Source organism: Leiobunum rupestre, chromosome 3 (genome assembly GCF_980474605.1).
Source record: "Leiobunum rupestre chromosome 3, qqLeiRupe1.1.hap1, whole genome shotgun sequence".
Classification (NCBI taxonomy): Eukaryota; Metazoa; Arthropoda; class Arachnida; order Opiliones; family Sclerosomatidae; genus Leiobunum; species Leiobunum rupestre.
In genome coordinates, this window is record NC_143386.1 from 14,358,699 (window position 1) to 14,385,629 (window position 26,931).

The 26,931-nt window shown below is 42.0% G+C and overlaps 1 protein-coding gene and 11 non-coding genes across 12 annotated transcripts in view; all 12 read left to right on the plus strand.

Annotated features, from left to right (window-relative positions):
• The window catches only part of LOC149949517 (uncharacterized), a 136,326-nt gene that overhangs the window by 55,590 nt on the left and 53,805 nt on the right, over window positions 1–26,931 (plus strand). The window lies entirely within an intron of this gene.
• Window positions 17,158–17,230, plus strand: TRNAR-ACG (transfer RNA arginine (anticodon ACG)). Its single transcript has one exon. It is a non-coding gene; the product is annotated as a tRNA-Arg (tRNA).
• Window positions 19,407–19,479, plus strand: TRNAR-ACG (transfer RNA arginine (anticodon ACG)). Its single transcript has one exon. It is a non-coding gene; the product is annotated as a tRNA-Arg (tRNA).
• On the plus strand, window positions 19,544–19,616 carry TRNAR-ACG (transfer RNA arginine (anticodon ACG)). The gene has a single exon. It is a non-coding gene; the product is annotated as a tRNA-Arg (tRNA).
• TRNAR-ACG (transfer RNA arginine (anticodon ACG)) lies at window positions 19,681–19,753 on the plus strand. The gene has a single exon. It is a non-coding gene; the product is annotated as a tRNA-Arg (tRNA).
• On the plus strand, window positions 21,559–21,631 carry TRNAR-ACG (transfer RNA arginine (anticodon ACG)). The gene has a single exon. It is a non-coding gene; the product is annotated as a tRNA-Arg (tRNA).
• Window positions 23,494–23,566, plus strand: TRNAR-ACG (transfer RNA arginine (anticodon ACG)). The gene has a single exon. It is a non-coding gene; the product is annotated as a tRNA-Arg (tRNA).
• On the plus strand, window positions 23,631–23,703 carry TRNAR-ACG (transfer RNA arginine (anticodon ACG)). Its single transcript has one exon. It is a non-coding gene; the product is annotated as a tRNA-Arg (tRNA).
• TRNAR-ACG (transfer RNA arginine (anticodon ACG)) lies at window positions 24,042–24,114 on the plus strand. The gene has a single exon. It is a non-coding gene; the product is annotated as a tRNA-Arg (tRNA).
• On the plus strand, window positions 24,179–24,251 carry TRNAR-ACG (transfer RNA arginine (anticodon ACG)). Its single transcript has one exon. It is a non-coding gene; the product is annotated as a tRNA-Arg (tRNA).
• TRNAR-ACG (transfer RNA arginine (anticodon ACG)) lies at window positions 24,588–24,666 on the plus strand. The gene has a single exon. It is a non-coding gene; the product is annotated as a tRNA-Arg (tRNA).
• On the plus strand, window positions 25,134–25,206 carry TRNAL-AAG (transfer RNA leucine (anticodon AAG)). The gene has a single exon. It is a non-coding gene; the product is annotated as a tRNA-Leu (tRNA).

Sequence of the window (26,931 nt, forward strand, 5' to 3'; positions counted from 1 at the left end):
ACAGGATGTTTTTTTTTCAGCTCGGAAACAAACTATGTTCTCAAGAAGGTTGAAAATTTTAGTGTACGTTATCCACACGCGGGGGACACTCGTTTGAAAAATTTCATCGAAATCGTAAAACGTTTTCACGTTTTTTAAAAATTTAATTTTTCACCGCTAGGTGTTACTTCAAAATTATCAATTAGAAAATTGTAGAGCGTCATCAAAAACGTACAAATATCGTTGGCGTGAAAACTCCTTTTGCGCCGTGTAAATGCTCTTCTCACGCTCTTCGCCTAAGATGTATTGGAATGTGCGCTTGTGGGAGCGACCAAGAAAACTGTGACAATTCTTATAAAGAAAACGACAATGTTGAAGACGAAGAAGAGTCTAGTGAAGACGATGACAGCGAAACAGAACTTTCTTTCTAAAGAAAACATATTTCCTCTAAAGACTCGTGTAGTTCGGTTGACGCGTAATCGAATCCATGTATGGCCACAAGTAATAAATAAGTGTGACGAAGTAATAAATAACTTTTCGGTTTGGAAGGGGGGGGGACACGTAGCTGAACATGACACTTATGGCTAGAAGTAATGAATAATTGTGGCAAGCTTAAACGACGGAACTCGTGTAGTTCGGTTGACGCGTAATCGAATCCGTGTATGGCCAGAAGTAATAAATAAAAGCATGGGTGGAAGGCGGAATTATATTTCAAATTTTATTACATATATTTCAAACTATCCTAAATAAGTGTGACGAAGTAATATTATGTCAACTGCTCAAGCCGTGTATAGCTGAAGTAATAAATAAGAGCGCAGGTTAGCCAGCGGCGGCGATCGGAAAACATTTCTGTGGGGACACGAGCAATTAATTTTTTATCCAAAAATCCATAGGGTCAATGGAGGTAAGTGTGATCAAAATATTTTTTGGGAGTTTACTTGAAATTAAACTAAAAATAGCACCCTCTTAAGAATTGGTACCATTAATACGGCCACTTTATCCTACACAACTACGCAATCAAATATAATATCAATAAAATAGTGATATAAATATTAATTATTTAATTTAACCCTGTTACTGATCATATACTTACCCCCAAATGAGGGGCAAGTGTGATAGGGGGGTGGGGTAATTGTGATCACTTGAAATCCTTGACCAATCGCAATGAATTTGCATACAGAGGTTAAAAATGTTGTCCCAATAAAGCGATATTTTTTCGTAGCTGTAAAATAATATCTTTGTGTGGTCACACTTACCCCGCACTGCCAATTTTGGTAGACTTTTTCAGATTAAATTTTAAAACCTCAAAAAATTATTAAAAACACAATTCTCCTAGCAGGTAAAAGGTTAAGCAGACTACAAAATACCAAAATGTAAAACCAGTTTTTCAATTAGAAAAAGTTACAGAACTTTTAATTTGGGCATAAAATCTCTAAACACGAGTAGAAGAGTATATTATTTTTTCAACAAACATTTTTAAAAACTAAATTTTATTTAAATTAATATTGAAAATAAACAAAATGTGTAAAATTAAGTATATTTCAATATCCATTCATCAAAAATTTTGTTATAATAATATTTGGGGAAATAATACGGGGTGATCACACTTAACCTCCATTGACCCTACTTAAAACTAACGCAAGAAAATGTACATCTCAAAATTTGTATTACTATATATATATATATATATATATATATATATATTATTAAAGTGTTCTGTCTAATATCTCATCCCTCCTCGATGAATACATTGATAATATAAGCTAAGGCGATATATTTAGAAAAATATCTGTGTATTTCTTGGACAAATACATTAAGAACAGTGGCGCCGATCGCTTTTTTTCCCAATGGGGGCCGAAGCTCACCAATAAACTTGGAATGAGGCTGCTGGCAACACTTTCTTACTACGGATGGCGCTACCATAGATATATTCAGATATATATATTTCCATTTTACCCGCGCAACTGAGTTGCCAAATTTGGCTGTACTTTTATGTAACTTTTTGCGAGGGGTCCGACATTCGCCAAAATCCCGTACACATGCTAAAAAGTTGATTTTAGAAATCTTGAAATCAATTTCAAAATCACAAAATCTCTTCGAAATCTTGAAATCAATTTCAAAATCACAAAATATCTTCGAAATCTCAAAATCAATCTATAAGATTTTATGATTTTGAAAATCCACTTAAAATCCCGAAATCCCTTTAAAAATCCCGAAATCCCTTTCATAATCCCGAAATCCCTTCCAAAATCCCGAAATCCCTTCCAAAAGCCCGAAATCTCTTTAAAAATCCTGAAATCGCTTCCTAAATCCCGAAATCCCTTTAAAAATCCCGAAATCCCTTTCATAATCCCGAAATCCCTTCCAAAATCCCAAAATCCCGAAATCCCTTCCAAAATCCCGAAATCTCTTTAAAAATCCTGAAATCGCTTCCTAAATCCCGAAATCCCTTCCAAAAGCCCGAAATCTCTTTAAAAATCCTGAAATCGCTTCCTAAATCCCGAAATCCCTTTAAAAATCCCGATATCCCTTTCATAATCCCGAAATCCCTTCCAAAATCCCAAAATCCCGAAATCCCTTCCAAAATCCCGAAATCTCTTTAAAAATCCTGAAATCGCTTCCTAAATCCCGAAATCCCTTCCAAAAGCCCGAAATCTCTTTAAAAATCCTGAAATCGCTTCCTAAATCCCGAAATCCCTTTAAAAATCCCGATATCCCTTTCATAATCCCGAAATCCCTTCCAAAATCCCAAAATCCCGAAATCCCTTCCAAAATCCCGAAATCTCTTTAAAAATCCCGAAATCCCTTCCAAAAGCCCGAAATCTCTTTAAAATTCCTGAAATCCCTTTCATAATCCCGAAATCCCTTCCAAAATCCCTAAATCCCTTCCAAAATCCCGAAATCTCTTTAAAAACCTGAAATCGCTTCCTAAATCCCGAAATCTCTTTAAAAATCCCGAAATGTCTTCCAAAATCGCGAAATCGCTGCCAAAATAACGAAATCACACCTCAAAATCCCTTGAAAATTGCTAGAAGCACGTCTCATTCCGTCGTTTATTGTTTCACCCGTTGTAATAAAAGTAGACCAGTCCACTTTCTATCGTCATACCTTATGACCTTGAATTTTTGTTCCGTCTCGATCTCGATAGACTGACGGGTTTCTCTCAATTTAGGCCTTGCTCAGTAGGCTGTTTTATCGCCGCATATTTGTTTTGGTAAACCACGCTAAAATTTTTCTCGCGTATTTAACAAGTGTATCGTGTCAGTTTTGCCTTCTTAGTTTAAATTAGAGGTAGGCTTGTCGTCAGTGTGAATCTCAATCAAAATGGCCAGCTATCTTGACGAAACGAGGGCAACTGCGATGTTAGAAAAGTTACCCAAGGATCTTAACCGTTGTTTAGTAAACACAGGATACAATACGCTCAGTTCGTTAGCAAAACTACATGACCTAAGGGAAATTGAAGTTTTGGAGGCTTTCGTCAAGGACAACTACGAAGTCTTTATTGATGATGAGAAACAATATAAAAGTGATTCCATGTTTGGGGTGTTTCACAACAAACCGGAGGCTTATAAAATATTGCCTGGTCATAAACACACTTTACAAGCACTGGGGGAGGAAGCTAAAAAAATTATTTCTGGATCTGTGACAACGAGCAGTTTGATGAAAGATGCTGCCAAAGCTGCCACGAAGCGAAAAAGAAGCACTCACGGAAATATTGTCACTGTTCGTAAAGATGAAGTTCCTAATAAAAAAATCTCGACAGTAATTCTGGTTGACAATGACGACACTGACAACATGGAAGACCTGATTGGCCATAAGAACGAGGATACAAAATTCAATTTAGAACAAAAAATAAAAGAACAACTATTTCAAATTCGAAAACAAATTAAACGATATTTGGCAACCGAAACCCCAGAAGGTCTGGACAAATTCAACTTAAAAGAATATGTTGACTACCAACTTCATCACATCGCAGATTCGGATAGTCTTCCAAGAAATGAGTACAGAATTGTTTGTTTAAGATGCGGAAAGAGATGTTTAGTATTCCAGTCCAAAAATGGCGAATTTAGTGCGTCGAATTTCTACCGTCATGCCAAAATATGTTTTAGAAGTTCTGATACAAGAAAACCCCTAAGCAAACATCATTACCATTTTTACCTGTTGGCCCTTCAAATCCTGGTGGCGAAATAACTGTTGGTTATGGCTTGCCAACTTGTTTTAATATAATCTGTATCTGGGTTTTAGGAAAAGGAAGGGTCGTATGTTATTTTGACTGATCGAGATAATGTTGTTTTTTGTCTATTCTTTGATCTTATATTTTTATCTTTGGTTTTTTGAGATTATTTTGTTTCCACGAAAACGTCCACTTTTGGAGGAGACTTTAAGGTGTGTAGGTCGTGGTGTTTAGCTTATCCGGTTTCATGATAATAACGTCGAAAATTCCTGTTTGTTAATGGTAAGGTGTCGCACTAACTATTCCGTCTACGGTCTTTTGATATACGAGCTGTGTTTTAGTCAAGTGGCGTTCTGTGCTTTGTGATGGTATGTTTTTCGCTTCTTGTTAATACATTTTTTATTGGTGTGGATATTTGGACATCTACGATTCCTAATGCAGTCATTGATTTCCTGGGTGTGCGAGTCATTATATGATATTGGAAATTGGATGGTATTGATCTTTTTCATGCGGTATGTGTCACAACGTCCACAGGAAGTCTGCGAGTCGTCCACTACCAGATGTCAAATATATTGCTATTCTACGGTATCTTCATCAAGGGCGAGTGTTGAAATAAAATGAGCGTTAAAGATGCGGCAAGTATTTCGTAAGCGAGAAAAATACAAATACCATCTGTAGATATTTCTTTGATTAAAATTGGTTTCGTATTAGATTTAACTGATAAACTTGTACTGTCAATAGGGTTAAATTCAATTGTGCATTGTTTTAGGACGTCTAACTCGCTGTTGTAACTACTTAATTTATATTATTCTGAATAAATTAAACTCGGTTGTTTCGTCTCAATTATTTTAATTAAAATTAAAATTTTATACCGGGCGGGATTGAACCGGGATTACGTTTTTAGTAAATAACTTTAAGTATATCTTTAAGGGTCATCTCGATAAATTAATACCACTAGGGACAATTCTTCCGAGGTGAGGTAGAAGAATTCAGGTTCGAGTCTTTTTTCTTTCGCTGCGTGTTTTCGGTTCGCCCCTTCTCGGGTTCGCTTAATATTTTGCGCAGTTGTGTGTTTCCCTTCCCATTTAGGGCAAGTTTTTCTCTTTAGGCTTAGGCCGTTCTTATTCTTTATTCCCTGCATCGAGTCACGGCCGGTACAAGAAGATAACTGGTATTTGTTTATTTTAATTCCTTTTTCATTGTGTCCCCGTTATTTATTCTTTTAGCGCTTGCGGGTTTCTCTTTTTCTAACCCTTTGTGGGTTTCAGCTTAGGTCGTCATGGGTTAACGGTCTCATACCGCAGACTCTGGCACGTCTGGTCCGAACCACCCCCCTTCTAAGTTGAATTGGTCAAGAGTCCTCCTCCAGTGATCTTCATAGCTTCCGACACTCTCCTGGTTCTATCGGCCAGTGACGTGATAACCTCCCCTGATATTGATCGCGCTGATATCTCCGATATCCGTCTATTTCCGAATGGACGGATTTCCATTACTCCTATTAACGCTATCGCTGCTAGCAAGCTTCGAGTCATTAAACACCTCCATTCCATTCCTGTCAAACTGGTTGACGCTCCGAATCTCCAACCTCTCCACCACCGTAAAATCATTCGTGTTCATTTAGGTGCTGGATACTCCGATGCTGAAATAAAGGTCGAAATCTCGGCCAGCTCCCATTCCCTCGTAGAATGCCTAGCTCCTAGTAGTAGCGTAGTCCTTCTTGGGTTGTCCACATACGTCCCGGAAAGGGTTCAAATTTATGGTGAGCGTTTTTACATCTTACCTTTTGAAGATCGTCCTATGCGTTGTCGCCAATGTCTGCACTATGAGCACACTGAAAAGCGATGTCGTCAACCGGAAAACAAGTGGCGCTGCTCCCATTGTAGTGAGACGCATCCCGAGACTGACAGCTGTACGAAACCAAACAAATGCAATCATTGCAAGGGCCTTCACCCTAGCGTTTCTCGACTCTGTCCTATTTTTGGGAAAGAAGTTTAAATTAAGAAATTCCAGGCGGAGAAAGGAATTACTTTTTCAGAAGCTCGGATTTCAGTCACTGCAAATCATGCTGCCAGGGCCAGAGCTGCCCCTGTGACCCCTTCTTTCACCGCTGGCGTAATGGATTTCCCCCGGTTCCCACTCTACGTTCCACTAAACCGTCATTGGGTTTACACCCATCTCCTCTTATCCGCACCTCGGATGCTTCATCTGAAGTCTTCGTTGAGCCCCCAACCACTGCTTCTCGTACAGCTGTGGTATCTACTGTTGTGGTGGAGGTTATTATGCCTTTTCTTCTTGAACTCACTTCCTCTCTGCAGGATCCTCGACCGGTTTCCACGATCATCAGCGTGGCCGTGTCACGCTTCAGCAATATATCTGACACCGTGGATGCCCAACTAGCTTACCTTGGAGAGTTTGGTAGGCGATCTAAGTCTTCCGCTATGGACGTCGCCGATCCTTCCAATGAGTCTTGATTATAGTTTCCTTCAGTGGAATATTTGTGTAGTTCGGGCCCACCTAAGCTTCTTGTCTCAATTGCTAATCCAAACTTCTCCCACAATTGTTGGTCTCCACGAGACTTGTCTTTCGGAATCTTCAACTATCAATTTAGGTTTTGGTCGTTATTCCGTCTATCGTAGCGATCGTTCTGGCCGCCCTGGCGGAGGTGTGGCCCTACTGGTCTCCTCCTCTGTTCCCCAGTTTCGTACTCCTCTCCCCAAGTTTGTCGCACTTGAAGTTGTTGCAGTTAACTGCATTATTTCTAACCGCTAGCGTTTATGACCCTCATGGCTGCGCATTGCGTATCGACTTGGATCTTCTTTCCGGCTGCCTCGGAGACTCCTTTGTGATTATGGGTGATTTTAATGCACATCATCCTTTATGGGGCTCACCTTCCACTAATGCCCAGGGCGTTTTACTGGCCGATTGGTGCGAGTCCCTGGACGGGTCTATCACTCGCAAGGGTAATGTAGTTCAGAATGACTCTTCGATTGACCTCACCTTCGTCAACTCTGACTTGGCTCTTACATGTCAGTGGTCTGTGCTGCCGGATTCTGGCAGTGACCATTTCCCTTTGCTTATTAGCTGCTCCGAAGGTGGTGCTACTGTAAATGATGACCCTCCTCGTTGGGATTACGCTCAAGCTGACTGGAATCGTTTTCATTCCCTTGCTGGCCAATTGTTTACAGGTTGGACTTCCTCCCCCTCATTAGATACCGATGTAGAGTTCTTTACTTCCCATGTTGTCACTGCAGCCCATTCCACCATCCCTGTCCATGGCTCTAGTCATGGATCTCACTCTCCGAGAACCCCTCCGTGGTGGTCTAATCGCATTGCCATTGCCCTTAGGGCCGCTGCTGCGGCTCGACGCAGGGCGCATCGGCCTAAACGCCCTGACGATCTTCAAACTGCTCGCCGGCTCACGGTGCGTGCTAAGTGTCTTGTCCCGTACCTCTTCTTGGCGTACTTTCTGTTCACATCTATCTGATGCGGCTCCCCTTCCTTCCCTGTGGCGGAAGGTTCGCTGGTTTGACGCTACTCCTCCCACTTCTCCGATTCCCCCTTTGAAATCGGTCTCTGCCCCAGTGTCCTCGGCTGCAGCGGCCGCTGACGTTTTGGCCTCCCATTTCTCTTCTTCAGCAGTGGCGGGTATTAGGCATCGTCCCTTGGCCCCTGCCTTTGCACCCTCCGCCCTTTCGCGTCCTTTCACGATGGATGAGTTTTTTTACGGTTTGTCCCGTGCCAGGAATACTGCGCCTGGAGGTGATCGGGTCTCTCTTTTATTGATCCGAAATCTTACTATGACTGCCCTCTACAGTCTTCTTGGGATATTTAACGCGTGCTGGTCAGCGCACTATATGCCAACCGCCTGGAAATCGGGCATCATTGTGGCTTTTCTTAAGCCAGGAAAGGATCCTAACGATCCAGCTTCTTATAGGCCCATAACACTATTGTCTGTTCTCGGGAAGCTTTTCGAGCGCCTCATTCAGCGTCGCCTTGATTGGTGGCTTGAATCGCTGGGTGCTCGCTCGCCTTTTCAGACGGGATTCCGTCATGCCCGCCGCAGTATGGATAATGTTGTATATCTCAGCGAGACCGCTAAACATGCCCTTTCGACACAAAATTCTTGTGTGGCCGTTTTCCTCGACATCAAGGATGCATTTGGAAACGCCAATCATAATTTTGTCCTTCGCAAACTAACAGCGCTGGGCTTTGACGCTTCGATACTGAGCTTTTTCCGGTCTTACCTCACGGACCGTGTCGCTCGTGTGCGGGTGTGCAACTCGCTCTCTTTTTCTTTCCCGCTGCTTCGTGGTGTGCCTCAAGGAGCTGTTCTCAGCCCGATGCTGAAGAAAACGCTTCTTGAAGATTCCTTTATTTAAGGCGGTTCTGGGGAGAGCTACAATTTAGTCTGAGAACCGGACTGAAACAGTTCCCAGATAACTACGGGATTATTACGGACGGTATTAGAACTAGGAAAAAATACAATGAATCATTGCTTCTTACTGAGTTTTATTGAAGCCTTAATATGGTTACTAAATTTATTTTAAGTTTTGTTTCATTTGGAAACTTCTAAATTCTGCATCCGGCAGAGGCTGATTTTCTCGCTAGTTTAGGCGAGCTTCTTTTATGTTCTGACAGACTGACTAGCCTCTCTCGAGGTCCGGTCAGTTATATGGAAAATTTATCCCTCCCCTTCTGCCGTTGGAAAGTTTTTGGCGATGATGTGGCCAGATTCCCCAGTGCTCTATTTCCCCGCACTTATCATAAGTTGATTGGCAGGGCCCGTGGAGATAGGAATTTACGAAACTTGCCAACGACATCCAAGGAGGGTTTTTCCCAAATATACAATACAGTGGTTAAATAAAATACATACCACGAAAATAGGAAAGGGAATATATACAATTAGATTTACACACACTAAAAGTTAAACTTAAACTATACAATGAAATGAAATTTATACACTATTTATACACTATTTAATATTAACATAAAGGAGGAAAACGCTTTTTACATTTTTAACACTCCCCTCGGTAATACGTGAGTATTACCATGGGTACCTTACGCGTTTGACTCGTCATTAATTTCAAGATTGCACAAATGCTGGATAGACCGTCTTATGCAGTTACCGTTGGTTGTTTTAACGATATATGACCTAATTTTATTGTCGCGTCCTATTAGCACTTCCTTTATCAAACCGAGATTCCACATGTGTCGTGGCACTTTGTCCTCGTGGATTAATACTACATCTCCAACTTTCAATTCGGATTGAGTTTTTGGAGATTTCGCGTGGTGGGCTGACCTAAGCTCCATTAAGTAGTCATGGCGCCACCTTTTCCATATTTGTTGGAGTAATCGTTCTCGGTATTTTAACCTCTTGGTCAATTCAAGGCGTGTCGTAGGTACTTTTAGTTTTTGAAAGGTTATAGGCGGTAGTGAGGTTAATCTGCGTCCAACTAAGAAATCTGAAGGCGCTAGGGGTTTTGGTTCATTTAGGTCATTATATAAATAGGTAATTGGTCGGGAATTAATTATTGCCTCCGTTTCAATTAAAACAGTTTCTAATTCGTGATAGTTAAGGAGGGCTCGACCTATGCATTTTCGAAGACATGTTTTGGTCGAACGTACTAAACGCTCGTAAAATCCGCCATGCCAAGCGGCCCTTTCAGTTATAAATTTCCATTTAATCGAGTGATTACCAAAAAATTCCTTTAACATTGGTTTACTGAGCGTTTGCCAAATGAGTTTTAGGTCCGAATTAGCTTTTTTAAATGTCTTAGCGTTGTCGGTATATACAACGGATGGTACGCCCCTCCTAGCTATGACTCTCCTGAAAGCTAAGAGAAAATCTTCGGTGCTAAGCGAGGGGATAAGTTCTAAATGGATTGCGCGAGTTACCGCGCAAGTCGCTAAACAGATATACGTTTTTTGGTCTTTGTTTTGGTTTTTGGCTATCAATGGTCCCGCGAAATCTATACCCAGTATAGAAAAGGGAGGGGATTCTTCAATCCTGTCCATAGGCAAGGGAGCGATCGGCATTTCACCCAACTTCGCCATTAGACGTTTGCACGTTATGCAATCCTTAACAATAGCTCTAGCTAGTTGCCTAGCGGCTGGCACCCAATATCGTTCCCTCAGCTGAGCTACGGTATCATTTATTCCGCTGTGAAAAACTTGCGTATGACTTCTAATAGCTAATAGTTTCGCTAGCCTTTGGCCTTTTGACAAAATGATGGGGTATTTTTCGGCGTAAGATAAAGAGGATTCCTCCAATCGTCCACCTACGCAAATTAAGCCTGTTTCGCTAAGTATTGGTCGTAAAGACGCTAATTTTGAGTGTCTATTGATTTCTACTCCGCTCTTTAACGACCTTATTTCCGGTCCAAACTCTTCAGCTTGAACCGATTTAACCCACAACTTTTCGGCTTTGGCCATTTCTTCGGCCTCTACGGGTCCTACAATTTTCTTTAAACCCCTAGCATTGTTTGCGAAACGAAAGAGATACGAAGTGATGCGTAATACTTTATTCAGACTGGAATGTTTGTTTAAATCAATCAAATTTTGAACTCCTACTTTTGGAGAAATTTTTACCGCTAACGTTAATTTTCTCTTTTCGCTATCTACGGATTCTAGATCTATTTCCGGTTTCCCATTTTTTGGCCAATTTCCCTTGGGCTGCTTGAGCCACGCGGGCCCTTCCCAATACAAGCTACTGTCTCCCAGAACCCCCGCCTTCACCCCCCTAGTTGGCAAGTCGGCCGGGTTGCATATTCCGGGGCAATGATTCCAGTTTCCCCCCTTTGTCCAATTCTGAATTTCGGACACGCGGTTCGAAACAAATTGTTTCCATTGATTGGTATTACCAGTTACCCAGGCTAAAGCTATAGTGGAGTCTGTCCAATAATAGATTCCGTTTAAATTTTCTTTAAATATTTCTTTGACGTTGTTTGTTAGTCGGGCGCCTAATAGGCAGCCCATAAGCTCTAGTCTTGGTAAACTAAGGTTTTTCAGTGGGGCTACTCGAGCTTTCGCCGTAACCAAGGCAACCCCTACCTTTTCATTTATGGTCTGGTACCTAACATATACTAGTGTAGCGTATGCCTTTGTACTGGAATCGCAAAAACAGTGAAGTTCAATTTCTTTGATCTCGTCATTGGTTTTGTGAAAAAAATGCCTATCAATTTTGACATTTTGAATTACAGATAATTCATTTACCCAAGTTAGAAATGTTTGTTTAGTTTCCTGACTAAGCTCCTTGTCCCAATCCTCCTTCGATTGCCACAATATTTGTAGAAGTACCTTGGCCCTAATGGTGAATGCTGACAATAGGCCTAAGGGGTCGAAAATTTGAGCTACAAAACTCAAGACCTGACGTTTGGTAGCCTTTACACTTTTCCCAATCTCAATTAATTTTGCCAGATCGAAAGCGAATGTATCATTGTTGGAATCCCATTTAACTCCTAAAACCTTCGATTCGATTATCTTGGTTTCTTGTTCGAATAAACTATTCTGTTCCTGATTATCATGGGCTGTCCATAGATTTCGTAATTCTTGGGAGTTAGTCCCCCATTTTCTAAACTTCATTCCGGCGCCCTTCATTAATTTTGCCGCGCCTAATGAAATATCAAACCCTTCGCTTACGTTTTTTGCCCCACTGGTTAGGTCGTCTACATAAATGTCATTGTTTACCTTTTCCCTAACTACGTCCGAGATTTCACTGTTTTGTTTGGTGTGATATTTGATAGTGCACGCCAAAAGAAAAGGGCTTGAAGTTACCCCAAAGGGTACGCGAGTCATTCTGAGGGTAGTATATTGGCCTGAAATAATTTTCCCGTCAGCTTCCTGTACCCATAAAAATCTAACTGAATTTTTATCCGCTTCGTCCAAAGCGACCTGCAGAAATGCTTTTTCAATATCTGCTACGATCGCGATTTTATTGAACCTAAATCTAATTAATAGTAAAAGTAAAGGGGGGTTCAAATTTGGTCCGGATAGCAAACAATCATTAAGTGAGGGTTTTCCGTACGCGTGCGACGACGCGTCTAATACGACGCGGAGTTTCGTCGTTTGTGCATTTAGCCTGACGACACCCTGATGGGGAAGATAATAGGTTCCCTCCTTCACTATTTCTAACTGTTCGTTCGGCACTACCTCGGCCACCCCCGTATCTAACTGTTCTTTTATTACCTCCCTGTACTTTTGGTAATACTCTGGGTCCCTTCCGAATCTTTTTTTCTAGGCTTTGCATTCTTTTCCGGGCGACTTGGTAATTATCAGGTAGCGTGTGTTTACTAATTTTCCAAGGAAATTTTACGCTATAGCGTCCTTGGGCTTGGTCAAATTCTATATCTTCAAAAAATGTGTTTAAGGCCTTATCATTAGGGTTTTCTTCAATTTCAGAACTATTTATCCCTAAGCCCTCCAAGTCAAAAAATGATTTTAGAGTATCATTCACGCGCCTTTGACCTAGACTAATTAACATCGCGGAGACTGATTGATTTGATTTCACCACTGAATTGTTTTTCTCGGGTCCGCTAAGACACCACCCCAATTTGGTTTCTATCGCTACAGTGCGGGGTCCCAATCTTTCCGGTCTGCTATCGGCTACTACTGCCCAATAATAATCGGCGCCCACCAATATATCAATATCCGGGTTTTCTAAATCGGATTTCTGACCTAAATTGTCTGCTAAATTTATACCCTTTGTCCGAAGCTGTTCCCTAATTTTAACGTCACTCGATTTTGTAAAATCATAAGTAAGAAATTTTTGAACAATAGCTACAATTTCTACGGTTTCGCCAGGGTTTTCCCTGTTTTCAAGTGTTACCTTTACCCTTTTACGTTTCTCTTGGTGGGGGTCCTTATTCCCAAAACTAAACACGTCAAGGTCTAAATCGTTTACAATGGGAAGTTTCAATTCTTTCGCTAACTCTTCTTTAATAAAACTACCTTGAATCCCCCCATCTAAGAAGCACGTGGCGATTTGGGAGTGTTTTGGTTGCGCGGGATTTTTGGCCACAGCTACGGCCCTTTGGAGTAAAATATTTTCGCTAGGAGTTTTTATCGGTGCCATTGCCATGGTAACGGTTTCTACCTGGTATTCCGCCTTTTTATGGGCGGGGTTTTCTTCGCACGTGGCGTAATTGTGTCGTTTTTTACACGTTTTACAATTTCTAAATTTGGACCTGCAATGTCCGGCGCCATGACCCAAGCGAAGACAGATGAAACACCTCCCGCTATCCCTCACCATGGCTCTCTTTTCCTCTAGGGTATACCTATCGCAGTTTGTGAACTTATGACTAGAGTTTTTGCAAAATAGGCAATAAACACTATCGGGTTCTTTCGGAGCTACTCCGGCGGCTAATTGGGAAGTCGTAGTTTTAGGGGGATTATAATCGGATCTAGTTTTCAATTTTGATTTATCCTGATAACTTTCGAATTTGCCTGATTTTTCAAATTTCGTTTTGGAGCTTAGCATTTCAGACATTTCTCTACACTCCACCTGCTCCCTTATAAATTCAATCAAAGCTTCCACGTCCCAATTTGACCCAGATTTGTTTTTTAGGCAAAATTCGGTCCGGATTTCCTTTGGCAAACCTCTTAACATTGGTGGACATATAAATTCAGCCTTTTCTTTCATATCTACGCCTAAACCTTTCAAACTTCTGATACTAATATCGTACATATCTAGGAGATGACGAAGTGACTTAATGTCGTTAGGATCGAAAACAGGCACTAATTCTCTTATTTTATCGATATGAGATTGAATTACGAGGTCGTCACGCTTATACCTCTGCTTAAGAATTTCTAAAGCCTGATCGTAAGACTCATCTACTTCGTCAAACCCTACGACAGCGTTAAGCGCCTCGCCTTTTAAATAACCGAGAAGATAAATAAATTTTTCTACTTTGGAGAAATCTTGCCTGTCGATGACTGCGGCGAATCTACTCCAAAAGCTGTTCCACTTTGCACGGTCTCCGGAGAAGGTTGGTATTTGGATCTCCGGTAACTTTGGTCGATGTCTCGTTGCGGTGGTTGAGACGATGTTGGACTCGCTGCCGACGGTGGATCCTCGGTGGCTCGAAACGGCAAGCGTCGACGAGCTCCCGTTGATGCCCAGAATTTTGTTCAGGGCTCTCCTCGCCTTGAGTTTGGACGCGGAGATGTTCTCCCTGCGGATGATGGCTTCGTCGGACTCCATCTCGAGTTCATCTTCTTCCTCTATGAGGCTGAAGAGTTTCGCATCCTGCCTAATTAAATCATCCTCTTTCTGATTAAGAATGGCGAGCGTGTCTTCTAGTTCCTCCACGTTAATAGACGTGCCATCGAGTATATCAGCTAGCGTATCCATTACCCGATTAGCGGCGTTACGAGCGCTTTTTTGGGCGGCTCGCGCGAGTTTTTGCTCTTTGGTCGCGCCTGATGAATTGGCTTGGACTTGGTCATCCTTGTCCGCCCCTGTTGACTTCCCGTTCGCCAGGACTTCCTTAGTCGAACTTGAAGATTTTGCGGCATTTTGCGACGTTATAGTTGCTCTTTTGGTCTGGTTGTTCGTATCGTCCGTTGGGTCCGGCATTTTCCTTGAATCCCAGTTGAGTTACTTCTATGCGAATAATCCCGGGTTTCGGCACCATGAAGAAAACGCTTCTTGAAGATTCCTTTATTTAAGGCGGTTCTGGGGAGAGCTACAATTTAGTCTGAGAACCGGACTGAAACAGTTCCCAGATAACTACGGGATTATTACGGACGGTATTAGAACTAGGAAAAAATACAATGAATCATTGCTTCTTACTGAGTTTTATTGAAGCCTTAATATGGTTACTAAATTTATTTTAAGTTTTGTTTCATTTGGAAACTTCTAAATTCTGCATCCGGCAGAGGCTGATTTTCTCGCTAGTTTAGGCGAGCTTCTTTTATGTTCTAACAGACTGACTAGCCTCTCTCGAGGTCCGGTCAGTTATATGGAAAATTTATCCCTCCCCTTCTGCCGTTGGAAAGTTTTTGGCGATGATGTGGCCAGATTCCCCAGTGCTCTATTTCCCCGCACTTATCATAAGTTGATTGGCAGGGCCCGTGGAGATAGGAATTTACGAAACTTGCCAACGACATCCAAGGAGGGTTTTTCCCAAATATACAATACAGTGGTTAAATAAAATACATACCACGAAAATAGGAAAGGGAATATATACAATTAGATTTACACACACTAAAAGTTAAACTTAAACTATACAATGAAATGAAATTTATACACTATTTATACACTATTTAATATTAACATAAAGGAGGAAAACGCTTTTTACATTTTTAACAGATGCTCTTCAGTCTCCTCCTGGATTATCTGCCCGTGGTTCTTCCCAGCGGTGTTCAGCTTGCGATGTTTGCGGTCTCGTATAGATTACTCAGCGATGGCCTACCGCGCTGCATCTGCAACATCTCTTGCCCTGTTGGATCGCGTTCAGTCAGCATGCCTACGGGTGGTACTTGGAGCACCGAAGTTTGCGTCTATAGGTGCGCTGGAAGTTGTAAGATTTGTCCCTCCTCTGTCTTTACATCGCGATATACAACTTTTGAAGTACGGGATTCACTGCTTCACCTGTCCTCTTACCCACTTTCTTGCAGAATTGATGTCCCCAACTAATCCCACTTCAGCTTCCCTTCGTGGGGCTCTAGCTCACCTTGCTCTTATTCACAAGGTCGACATTCTGTACCGCTCTAATCTACGTGCCCCTCTGGGGCCGTATTTTGCCCCCTGGACTAGATCCCCGTTCTATGTTGATGGGGATTGGATTGAGGGGCCGAAAGCATCCTCTCTCCCAATGGAGTTGGCTGATAAATTTTCCTGTTGATTGTTTCTCTATCCATTGGATCACTGTGTAGTGTTTACCGATGGTTCAGGTCGTACTCCGGGCTGACTTTTCATATTCCTAGCCTATATGCCAACTTCTCTTTCCGCACTTCCTCTGAGTTGTCCATCTGCCGCGTCGAACTTGCGGCAATTGTCCAGGCTGACCTCTGGCTACTGGATCATCGCATTTATGACGCGACGATCTGCTCGTACTCCCGTTCTGCTCTTGCGATACTTAGCCGTGCAGACGGCACCGATCCCTTATTACTCCAACTTGCTTCTCCGAGATTGTCCTACTGCCCGTTTCTCTCTTCTGTGGTTTCAAGCGCACGTAGGAATTTCCGGTAACGAGATAGCCGACAGCGCTGCTGGTATCGCCTTATATTTTCTCACCTGCTGAGACTTTACAATACCGCAGGACTGTTTCTGGTGCCTTGATGACCTCCTGAACACTTAATTCTCTGCACTATCTACCGGACATTTTCTGTATTCGGTTCAACCGACACCGCGGTACCCAGCCATTTGGCGTCTCCGCTTGCGGTGATCACTAGAGCGTCCTTTCCTCTTGGCCCTGTAAGATTGCTTCCCTACTCCTGCCGTGCTTTATCGCTTCGATCGTGCGCCTTCCCCGTGCGCCAGGGCCGTAGCCAGGTTATAGAGGTAGACCGGGCGACCCTAATTTAGGAGGGGCGAGTAGTATTCAGTGCCGTCTTTATAGATTTACTTCAAGGAACGCCAGGTCGGCCGAAAAAACTGCCAGTAAGATCCGACGTCTTACTTGTTTTATCACACAAAAATAAAAATAAAAAGTCCAGGCAAGCTCGGTTTCATTTTTAGTATATTTAAAGCGCTTCACTTTTTTGGTTTTACATCAAGGCGAGATGAAATGAGCTTGTGGCGCAATGGATAACGCGTTTACCTACGGAACAGAAGATTCCAGGTTCGTATCCTCGCAAGCTCGGTTTCATTATTATAATATTTAAAACGCTTCGCTTTTTTGGTTTTTCATCAAGTTAAGTTCAGATGGGCTTGTAGCGCAATGGATAACGCGTATGCCTACGAAGCAGAAGGTTCCAAGTTCAAACCTAGGCAAGCACGGTTTCATTTTATTCACATTTAAAACGCTTCACTTTTTAAGTTTTTCATCAAGGGAGGATTCCATGGGCTTGTGGCGCAATGGATAACGCGTCTGCCTACGGAGCAGAAGATTCCAGGTTCGAATCCTGGCTAGCTTGGTTGAATTTTTAGTATATTGAAAACGCTTCACTTTTTACCTCTCCGAGGGGACAAAGTCCCCTAGGAGGGGTTATACAACGACCGTGTCTGTCTGTGGGTGGGTCTGTGGGTGGGTCTGTGGGTGGGTCTGTGGGTGTGTCTGTCTGTCAGGACTGCGAACGCGTTCGCATTTTCGGTGCAAAGTGTAATCACTGCGTACGCAGTTTCTCAAAGGGTTGGCAAAACCACCGTGTGACGGTGAGCGTTAACGGATGCATTTGCGGTTTGGTTTGGATGGTGTTTTTTCGCTCACCGTCGTGACGGTTTGGTGTATTACGGATTTTGTAATGTTTATGCGTAGGTTGTGAGTGTTGAATTTGTTGTGTTTGTGTTCTGATGGATGTGCATGTTGAGTCTGTTGTGTTTATATGGGCGTTTTCTCTCCAACGTCTTCTAAATGACTTTGGGACGGACCGAGTGCTGAGTGTAATGCTACCTCTCAACGTCCAATGGCAGGGTTTCCACCAGTTGTACACGGTATTCGTCTTAGTATCAACTTGCGATCGCATCGGGCGGGATTAGAACCCGAGACCTCCTGATTGACAGGCGGACGTTCTACCACAGAACCACCGACACTTGTTACGCCTTATTGAAAATTAGACCTTCAGCTTTATCGGAAGCGTATTTAATAGAGTACGAAATTTTGGTTTAATTGAAATAGAATTGAAATTGAAATTATTGCATCGAAGAAATTCTAATTTAGCGTTTCTCTATTGATTAAAAACAAATGCGCCACCCAGGTTTCGAACCCAGACCATTCGGCTTGGCAGTCGAGCGCTCTACCACAGAACCACCGATAGCTGCTTAGATTCACTGAAATTAAGACAGGCATCGTAAGCATAATAGGTAATAAAGTCTTTTTTTATTAATGAATTTATGAAGGCCTAATCTGGTATTTTTTAAAGGTTAAATCTTGTTTTAGCGCAGTCAGCCGAGATTAGAGGGTTAAAGGGTAGACCCTGTGGGTGGTCCACTTTCTTAACGACCTATATATAGTTCTGTTAATTCAAAGGAGATAATTTAACGTTAATTGCTTTAAAAGCTGGCGGTTAGTCAAGTGGCTCTCTGTGCTTTGTTGATGGTAAGGTTTTTGCTTCTTGTAAATACATTTGGTGTGGATATTTGGATATCTACGATTTCTAACGCAGTCAATGATTTCTTGGGTGTGCGAGTCATTATATGATATTGGAAATTGGACGGCATTGGTCTTTTTCATGTGGTATGCGTCACAACGTCAACAGGAAGTGAACGAGTCGTCCACTACCAGATATCTACGGTATCTTCATCAAGGGTGAGTGTTGAAATAAAATGAGCGTTAAAGATGCGGCAAGTATTTCGTAAGCGAGTAATTCCAAAAAGCCTCTGTAGATATTTCATTAAAATTTGCTTCGTATTATATTTAACTGATAAACTTGTTCTGTAAAAGGGTTTAATTCAATTGTGCATTGTTATAGTACGTCTAACTTACTGTTGTAACTACTTAACTTATGATATTCTGAATAAATTAAAATTGGTCGTTTCGTCTCAATTATTTTAATTATAATTAAAATTTTATACCGGGCGGGATAGAAATGGGTTAATATTTTTAACAAATAACTCTAAATTGCGGAGATATATCTTTAAAGGTTATCTCGAGAAATTAATACCACTAGGGACAATTCTTCCGAGGAGAGGTATATTTTGGCTTGCCAACTTGTTTGGTTTTCCATCAAAGGTATTTTGCATGGGCTTGTGGCGCAATGGATAACGCGTCTGCCGTCGGAGCAGAAGATTCCAGGTTCGAATCCTGACAAGTTCGGTTTCATTTTTAGTATATTTAAAACGATTCACTTTTTTTGGTTTTCCATCAAGGGGAGTTAAAATGGGCTTGTGGCGCAATGGATAACGCGTCTGCCAACGGAGCGGAAGATTGCAGTCTCGAATCCTGGCAAGCTCGGTTTCATCATTAGTATGTTGAAAACGCTTCACTGCTTTGGTTTTCCATCAAAAGTAAATTCCATGGGCTTGTGGCGCAATGGCTAACGCGTCTGCCAACGGAGCAGAAGATTGCAGTCTGAATCCTGGCAAGCTCGGTTTCCTCTTCAGTATATTTAAAACGCTTCACTTCTTTGGTTTTCCATCAAAAGGAAATTCCATGGGCTTGTGGCGCAATGGATAACGTTTCTACCTACGGAGCAGAAGATTCCAGGTTCGAATCCTGGCAAGCTCGGTTTCAATTTTAGTATATTTTAAACGCTTCACTTTTTTGGTTTTCCATCAAGAGGAGTTTGCACGGGCTTGTTGTGCAATGGTAAACGCATCTGCCTACGGAGCAGAAGATTCCAGGTTCAAATCCTGGCAAGCTCGGTTTCATTATTATAATAATTAAAACGCTTCACTTTTTTGGTTTTTCATCAAGAGGAGTTTTCACGGGCTTGTGGCGCAATGGATAATGCGTCTGCCTACGGAGCAGAAGATTCCAGGTTCGAATCCTGGCAAGTTCGGTTTCATTTTTAGTATATTTTAAACGCTTCACTTTTTTGTTTTTCCGGAGTTGCGTTTGAGGTTTCGGAGAGTGCAGGTCGTTCGATTTCGCTCTCCGTGTTTCGTCGCGCTAAGCCTAAGCTTGCTTTTTGCCTGTTTATTTGTTATTTGTTGTTATTCGTTAATTTAATTTAATTTACTAGTTGTTAATTTTTTAATCTCGCCAGTCCTCCTGGGTGTTTGTACCCAGGATAGACGCATTCCAACGGTCGGTTTTTATTGATTTTAAACGAAATCTACCGAGTTTTGAAGTTGTGTCTACGGCGGTTATTGCGAACTTTGGTACGGACTGTGCTTCTTCTCTAGTTGCTACTGATGACGGGGGTTATATTCTGACCTTGAAGACTTTGGCTGATGTAACTGGTGTTATAGATTCTGGCTTAGATATTGATGGTGAGATATATGAAATTTCAAGCATTTCTGCGAAGACTGTGACTGTCGCTTTTTCGGATTTACCTGAGTTCGTGACTGATGACGCCGTTCTCTCGAAGTTGACGCAGCTTGGCTGCGAAATTAAAGGTCCGCTCATTTGGCATAAAAAGACATCTTTCTATAATGGAATGCGTACCGTTCGATTAACCTTACCTGAAGGTCTGTCTTCGTTACCCTATCGCCTGAAAGTAGCCGATGCTGTAGGTCGGGAAAAGTTTTACGCGGTACGGCACGATTCTCAGTTAAAAATTTGTAATAAGTGTTATTCTCCTGACCATATTTATCGCCAATGTCCGGATTTCAAGTGCTTTAAGTGCCAGAAGCAGGGACATGTTGTTCGGGAGTGTCCATTATGGCCCCGGATGGCGTCCCGTGATTTAGAAGCGGCGTCTGGCGGTGGTGGTGACGGTGAAGCGATGGTCGTCGATCCTGCCTCAATAGCTATTCCTCAAGGTTCTCCGGTCCGGGACGGTAGCGGTGACTCTTCCGTCGTCGGTTCCGGTGTCCAGTCTGATCCGCGTCGGAGTGCTAAGCATTCGTTGTCGTCTAGTGATGGTGATTTCGGTAAGGCGATGTCTTCTAAATCTGGCTCTGCTTCGAAAGTATCAAAGGTTAATAATGCAATGCGTCTGTACTATTTCGAGGGTCATCGCCGGCCTACTTGGTGGCCTAAGGAGGTAGTTTGGCCTCCATCTTCGGAGAACGAATATACTGCTCGGCTGTGTCGGTATCAGGGGCAGCCTGTTACCAGTCCTCTGTATAGGGACTTGGTGATCCCGGACGATTACGGTTTTAAGGTATAAGTCACGGATTTACGATGGTCAATTCTCTGAATATATTGCAGCTTTTTCTTTGTTATGTCGGGTATCACTCTTTGCTACTAATTTTTAATACGAATTTTTTTCAATTATTTTTATCTTTTACATGCTGTTCGATTTCTATTTTTGCCTATTTTCGTTAATTATTACTTACAACAGAATGCAAAGAATGATCGTATAAGATTTGTTCCTATTATTTTTTGATGTGTCGTAAGAAACAATTTTTTATTCGCTGTTATCTCTTCATTCTCTTTTTTGTCATACATTTACTCGTTTTTGGGATCGATTTGTCATTTAATACTAAAGCGATAATCTCTTTATATATGGTCAATTGTTGCATTTCGCTTCATTGTTAACTACACGCGTAGTGTATTTTTTAATGACATAATTAAAAAAAAAATGCGTCTGCCTACGGAGCAGAAGATTCCAGGTTCGAATCCTGGCAAGCTCGGTTCCATTTTTAGTATATTTTAAACGCTTCACTTTTTTGTTTTTCCATCAAGGAGAGTTTCCAAGGGCTTGTGGCGCAATGGATAACGCGTCTGCCTACGGAGCAGAATATTCCAGGTTCGAATCCTGGCAAGCTCGGTTTCTTTTTACCTCTCCGAGGGGACAAAGTCCCCTAGGAGGGGTTATACAACGACCGTGTCTGTGGGTGGGTCTGTGGGTGGGTCTGTGGGTGAGTCTGTCTGTCTGTCAGGACTGCGAACGCGTTCGCATTTTCGGTGCAAAGTGTAATCACTGCGTACGCAGTTTCTCAAAGGGTTGGCAAAACCACCGTGTGACGGTGAGCGTTAACGGATGCATTTGCGGTTTGGTTTGGATGGTGTTTTTTCGCTCACCGTCGTAACGGTTTGGTGTATTACCGTTTTTGTAATGTTTATGCGTAAGTTGTGAGTGTTGAATTTGTTGTGTTTGTGTTCTGATGGATGTGCATGTTGAGTCTGTTGTGTTTATATGGGCGTTTTCTCTCCAACTTCTTCTTAATGACTTTGGGACGGACCGAGTGCTGAGTGTAATGCTACCTCTCAACGTCCAATGGCAGGGTTTCCACCAGTTGTACACGGTATTCGTCTTAGTATCAATTTGCGATCGCATCGGGCGGGATTTGAACCCGAGACCTCCTGATTGACAGGCGGACGTTCTACCACAGAACCACCGACACTTGTTACGCCTTATTGAAAATTAGACCTTCAGCTTTATCGGAAGCGTATTTAATAGAGTACGAAATTTTGGTTTAATTGAAATAGAATTGAAATTGAAATTATTGCATCGAAGAAATTCTAATTTAGCGTTTCTCTATTGATTAAAAACAAATGCGCCACCCAGGTTTCGAACCCAGACCACTCGGCTTGGCAGTTGAGCGCTCTACCACAGAACCACCGATAGCTGCTTAGATTCACTGAAATTAAGACAGGCATCGTAAGCATAATAGGTAATAAAGTCTTTTTTTATTAATGAATTTATGAAGGCCTAATCTGGTATTTTTTAAAGGTTAAATCTTGTTTTAGCGCAGTCAGCCGAGATTAGAGGGTTAAAGGGTAGACCCTGTGGGTGGTCCACTTTCTTAACGACCTATATATAGTTCTGTTAATTCAAAGGAGATAATTTAACGTTAATTGCTTTAAAAGCTGGCGGTTAGTCAAGTGGCTCTCTGTGCTTTGTTGATGGTAAGGTTTTTGCTTCTTGTAAATACATTTGGTGTGGATATTTGGATATCTACGATTTCTAACGCAGTCAATGATTTCTTGGGTGTGCGAGTCATTATATGATATTGGAAATTGGACGGCATTGGTCTTTTTCATGTGGTATGCGTCACAACGTCAACAGGAAGTGAACGAGTCGTCCACTACCAGATATCTACGGTATCTTCATCAAGGGCGAGTGTTGAAATAAAATGAGCGTTAAAGATGCGGCAAGTATTTCGTAAGCGAGTAATTCCAAAAAGCCTCTGTAGATATTTCATTAAAATTTGCTTCGTATTATATTTAACTGATAAACTTGTTCTGTAAAAGGGTTTAATTCAATTGTGCATTGTTATAGTACGTCTAACTTACTGTTGTAACTACTTAACTTATGATATTCTGAATAAATTAAAATTGGTCGTTTCGTCTCAATTATTTTAATTATAATTAAAATTTTATACCGGGCGGGATAGAAATGGGTTAATATTTTTAACAAATAACTCTAAATTGCGGAGATATATCTTTAAGGGTTATCTCGAGAAATTAATACCACTAGGGACAATTCTTCCGAGGAGAGGTATATTTTGGCTTGCCAACTTGTTTGGTTTTCCATCAAGGCGAGTTTCTAAGAACTTGTGGCGCAATGGATAACACGTCTCCCTACGGTGCAGAAGATTCCAGGTTAGTATCCTGGCACACTCTATTTCATTATTATAATATTTAACATCTTTACTTTTTTGGTTTTCCATCACGGGGAGTTTGTATGGGTTTGTGGCGCAATGGATAACGCGTCTGCCTACGGAGCAGAAGATTCCAGGTTTGAATCCGGGCAAGCTCGGTTTCATTTTTATAATATTTAAAACGCGTCACGCTTTTGGTTTTCCTTCAAGGGGACCTTGCATGGGCTTGTGGCGCAATGGATAACGCGTCTGCCTACGGAGCATAAGATTCCAGGTTCGAATCCTGGAAAGCTCGGTTTCATTATTATAATATTTAAAACACTTTACTTTTTTGGTTTTCCATCACGGGGAGTTAGTATGTGCTTGTGGCGCAATGGATAACGCGTCTGCCTACGGTGCAGAAGATTCCAGGTAAGTATCCTGGCAAGCTCGTTTTCATTATTATAATATTTAAAACACTTTACTTTTTTGGTTTTCCATCACGGGGAGTTAGTATGTGCTTGTAGTGCAATGGATAACGCGTCTGCCTACGGTGCAGAAGATGCCAGGTTCGAATCCTGGCAAGCTCGGTTCCATGTTTAGTATATTTAAAACGCTTCGCTTTTTTGGTTTTCCATCAAGGAGGGTATCCAAGGGCTTGTGGCGCAATGGATAACGCGTCTGCCTACGGAGCCGAAGATTCCAGGTTCGAATCCTGGCAAGCTCGGTTTCATTTTTATAATATTTAAAACGCTTCACTTTTTTGGTTTTTCATCAAGGGGAGTTTGCATGGGCTTGTGGCGCAATGGGTAATGCGTCTGCCTACGGAGCAGAAGATTCCAGGTTCGAATCCTGGCAAGCTTGGATTCATTTTTAGTATATTTTAAACGCTTAATTTTTTTGGTTTTCCATCAAGGGGAGTTTACATGGGCTTGTTGCGCAATGGATAACGCGTCTGCCTACGGTGCAGAAGATTCCAGGTTAGTCTCCTGGCACGCTCGGTTTCATTATTATAATATTAAACATCTTTACTTTTTTGGTTTTCCATCACGGGGAGTTTGTATGCGTTTGTGGCGCAATGGATAACGCGTCTGCCTACGGAGCAGAAGATTCCAGGTTGAATCCTGACAAGCTCGGTTTAATTTTTATAATATTTAAAACGCTTCACTTTTTTGGTTTTCCATCAATGCGAGTTTCCAAGGGATTGTGGCGCAATGGATAACGCGTCTGCCTACGGAGCAGAAGATTCTAGGTTCGAATCCTAGCAAGCTGGGTTTCATAATTATTATATTTAAAACACTTTACATTTTTGGTTTTCCATCATGGGAAGTTAGTGTGGGCTTGTGGCGCAATGGATAACGCGTCAGCCTAAGGAGCAGAAGATTCCAGGTTAGTCTCCTGGCACGCTCGGTTTCATTATTATAATATTAAACATCTTTACTTTTTTGGTTTTCCATCACGGGGAGTTTGTATGCGTTTGTGGCGCAATGGATAACGCGTCTGCCTACGGAGCAGAAGATTCCAGGTTGAATCCTGGCAAGCTCGGTTTCATTTTCAGTATATTTAAAACGCTTACCTTTTTTGGTTTTCCATCAAAGAGAATTTGCATGGGCTTTTGGCGCAAAGGATAATGCGTCTGCCTAAGGAGCAGAAAATTCCAGGTTCGAATCCTGGCAAGCTCGGTTTCATTTTCAGTATATTTAAAACGCTTACCTTTTTTGGTTTTCCATCAAAAAGAATTTGCATGGGCTTGTGGCGCAAAGGATAATGCGTCTGCCTAAGGAGCAGAAGATTCCAGGTTCGAATCCTGGCAAGCTCGGTTTCATTATTATAATATTTAAAACACTTTACATTTTTGGTTTTCCATCAAGTGGAGCTTGCATGGGCTTGTGGCGCAATGGATAACGCGTCTGCCTACGGAGCCGAAGATTCCAGGTTCGAATCGTGGCACGCTCGGTTGCATTTTTATAATATTTAAAACGCTTCACTTTTTTGGTTTTCCATCAACGGGAGTTTGCATGGGCTTATGGCCCAACGGATAACACGTCTGCCCACGGAGCAGAAGATTCCAGGTTCGAATCCTGGCAAGCTCGGTTTCATTTTCAGTATATTTAAAACGCTTACCATTTTTGGTTTTCCATCAAAGAGAATTTGCATGGGCTTTTGGCGCAAAGGATAATGCGTCTGCCTAAGGAGCAGAAGATTCCAGGTTCGAATCCTGGCAAGCTCGGTTTCATTATTATAATATTTAAAACACTTTACATTTTTGGTTTTCCATCAAGTGGAGCTAGCATGGGCTTGTGGCGCAATGGATAACGCGTCTGCCTACGGAGCCGAAGATTCCAGGTTCGAATCGTGGCACGCTCGGTTGCATTTTTATAATATTTAAAACGCTTCACTTTTTTGGTTTTCCATCAACGGGAGTTTTCATGGGCTTATGGCCCAACGGATAACACGTCTGCCCACGGAGCAGAAGATTCCAGGTTCGAATCCTGGCAAGCTCGGTTTCATTTTCAGTATATTTAAAACGCTTACCATTTTTGGTTTTCCATCAAAGAGAATTTGCATGGGCTTTTGGCGCAAAGGATAATGCGTCTGCCTAAGGAGCAGAAGATTCCAGGTTCGAATCCTGGCAAGCTCGGTTTCATTATTATAATATTTAAAACACTTTACATTTTTGGTTTTCCATCAAGTGGAGCTAGCATGGGCTTGTGGCGCAATGGATAACGCGTCTGCCTACGGAGCTGAAGATTCCAGGTTCGAATCGTGGCACGCTCGGTTGCATTTTTATAATATTTAAAACGCTTCACTTTTTTGGTTTTCCATCAACGGGAGTTTGCATGGGCTTATGGCCCAACGGATAACACGTCTGCCCACGGAGCAGAAGATTCCAGGTTCGAATCCTGGCAAGCTCGGTTTCATTTTCAGTATATTTAAAACGCTTACCATTTTTGGTTTTCCATCAAAGAGAATTTGCATGGGCTTTTGGCGCAAAGGATAATGCGTCTGCCTAAGGAGCAGAAGATTCCAGGTTCGAATCCTGGCAAGCTCGGTTTCATTATTATAATATTTAAAACACTTTACATTTTTGGTTTTCCATCAAGTGGAGCTAGCATGGGCTTGTGGCGCAATGGATAACGCGTCTGCCTACGGAGCCGAAGATTCCAGGTTCGAATCGTGGCACGCTCGGTTGCATTTTTATAATATTTAAAACGCTTCACTTTTTTGGTTTTCCATCAACGGGAGTTTGCATGGGCTTATGGCCCAACGGATAACACGTCTGCCCACGGAGCAGAAGATTCCAGGTTCGAATCCTGGCAAGCTCGGTTTCATTTTCAGTATATTTAAAACGCTTACCATTTTTGGTTTTCCATCAAAGAGAATTTGCATGGGCTTTTGGCGCAAAGGATAATGCGTCTGCCTAAGGAGCAGAAGATTCCAGGTTCGAATCCTGGCAAGCTCGGTTTCATTATTATAATATTTAAAACACTTTACATTTTTGGTTTTCCATCAAGTGGAGCTAGCATGGGCTTGTGGCGCAATG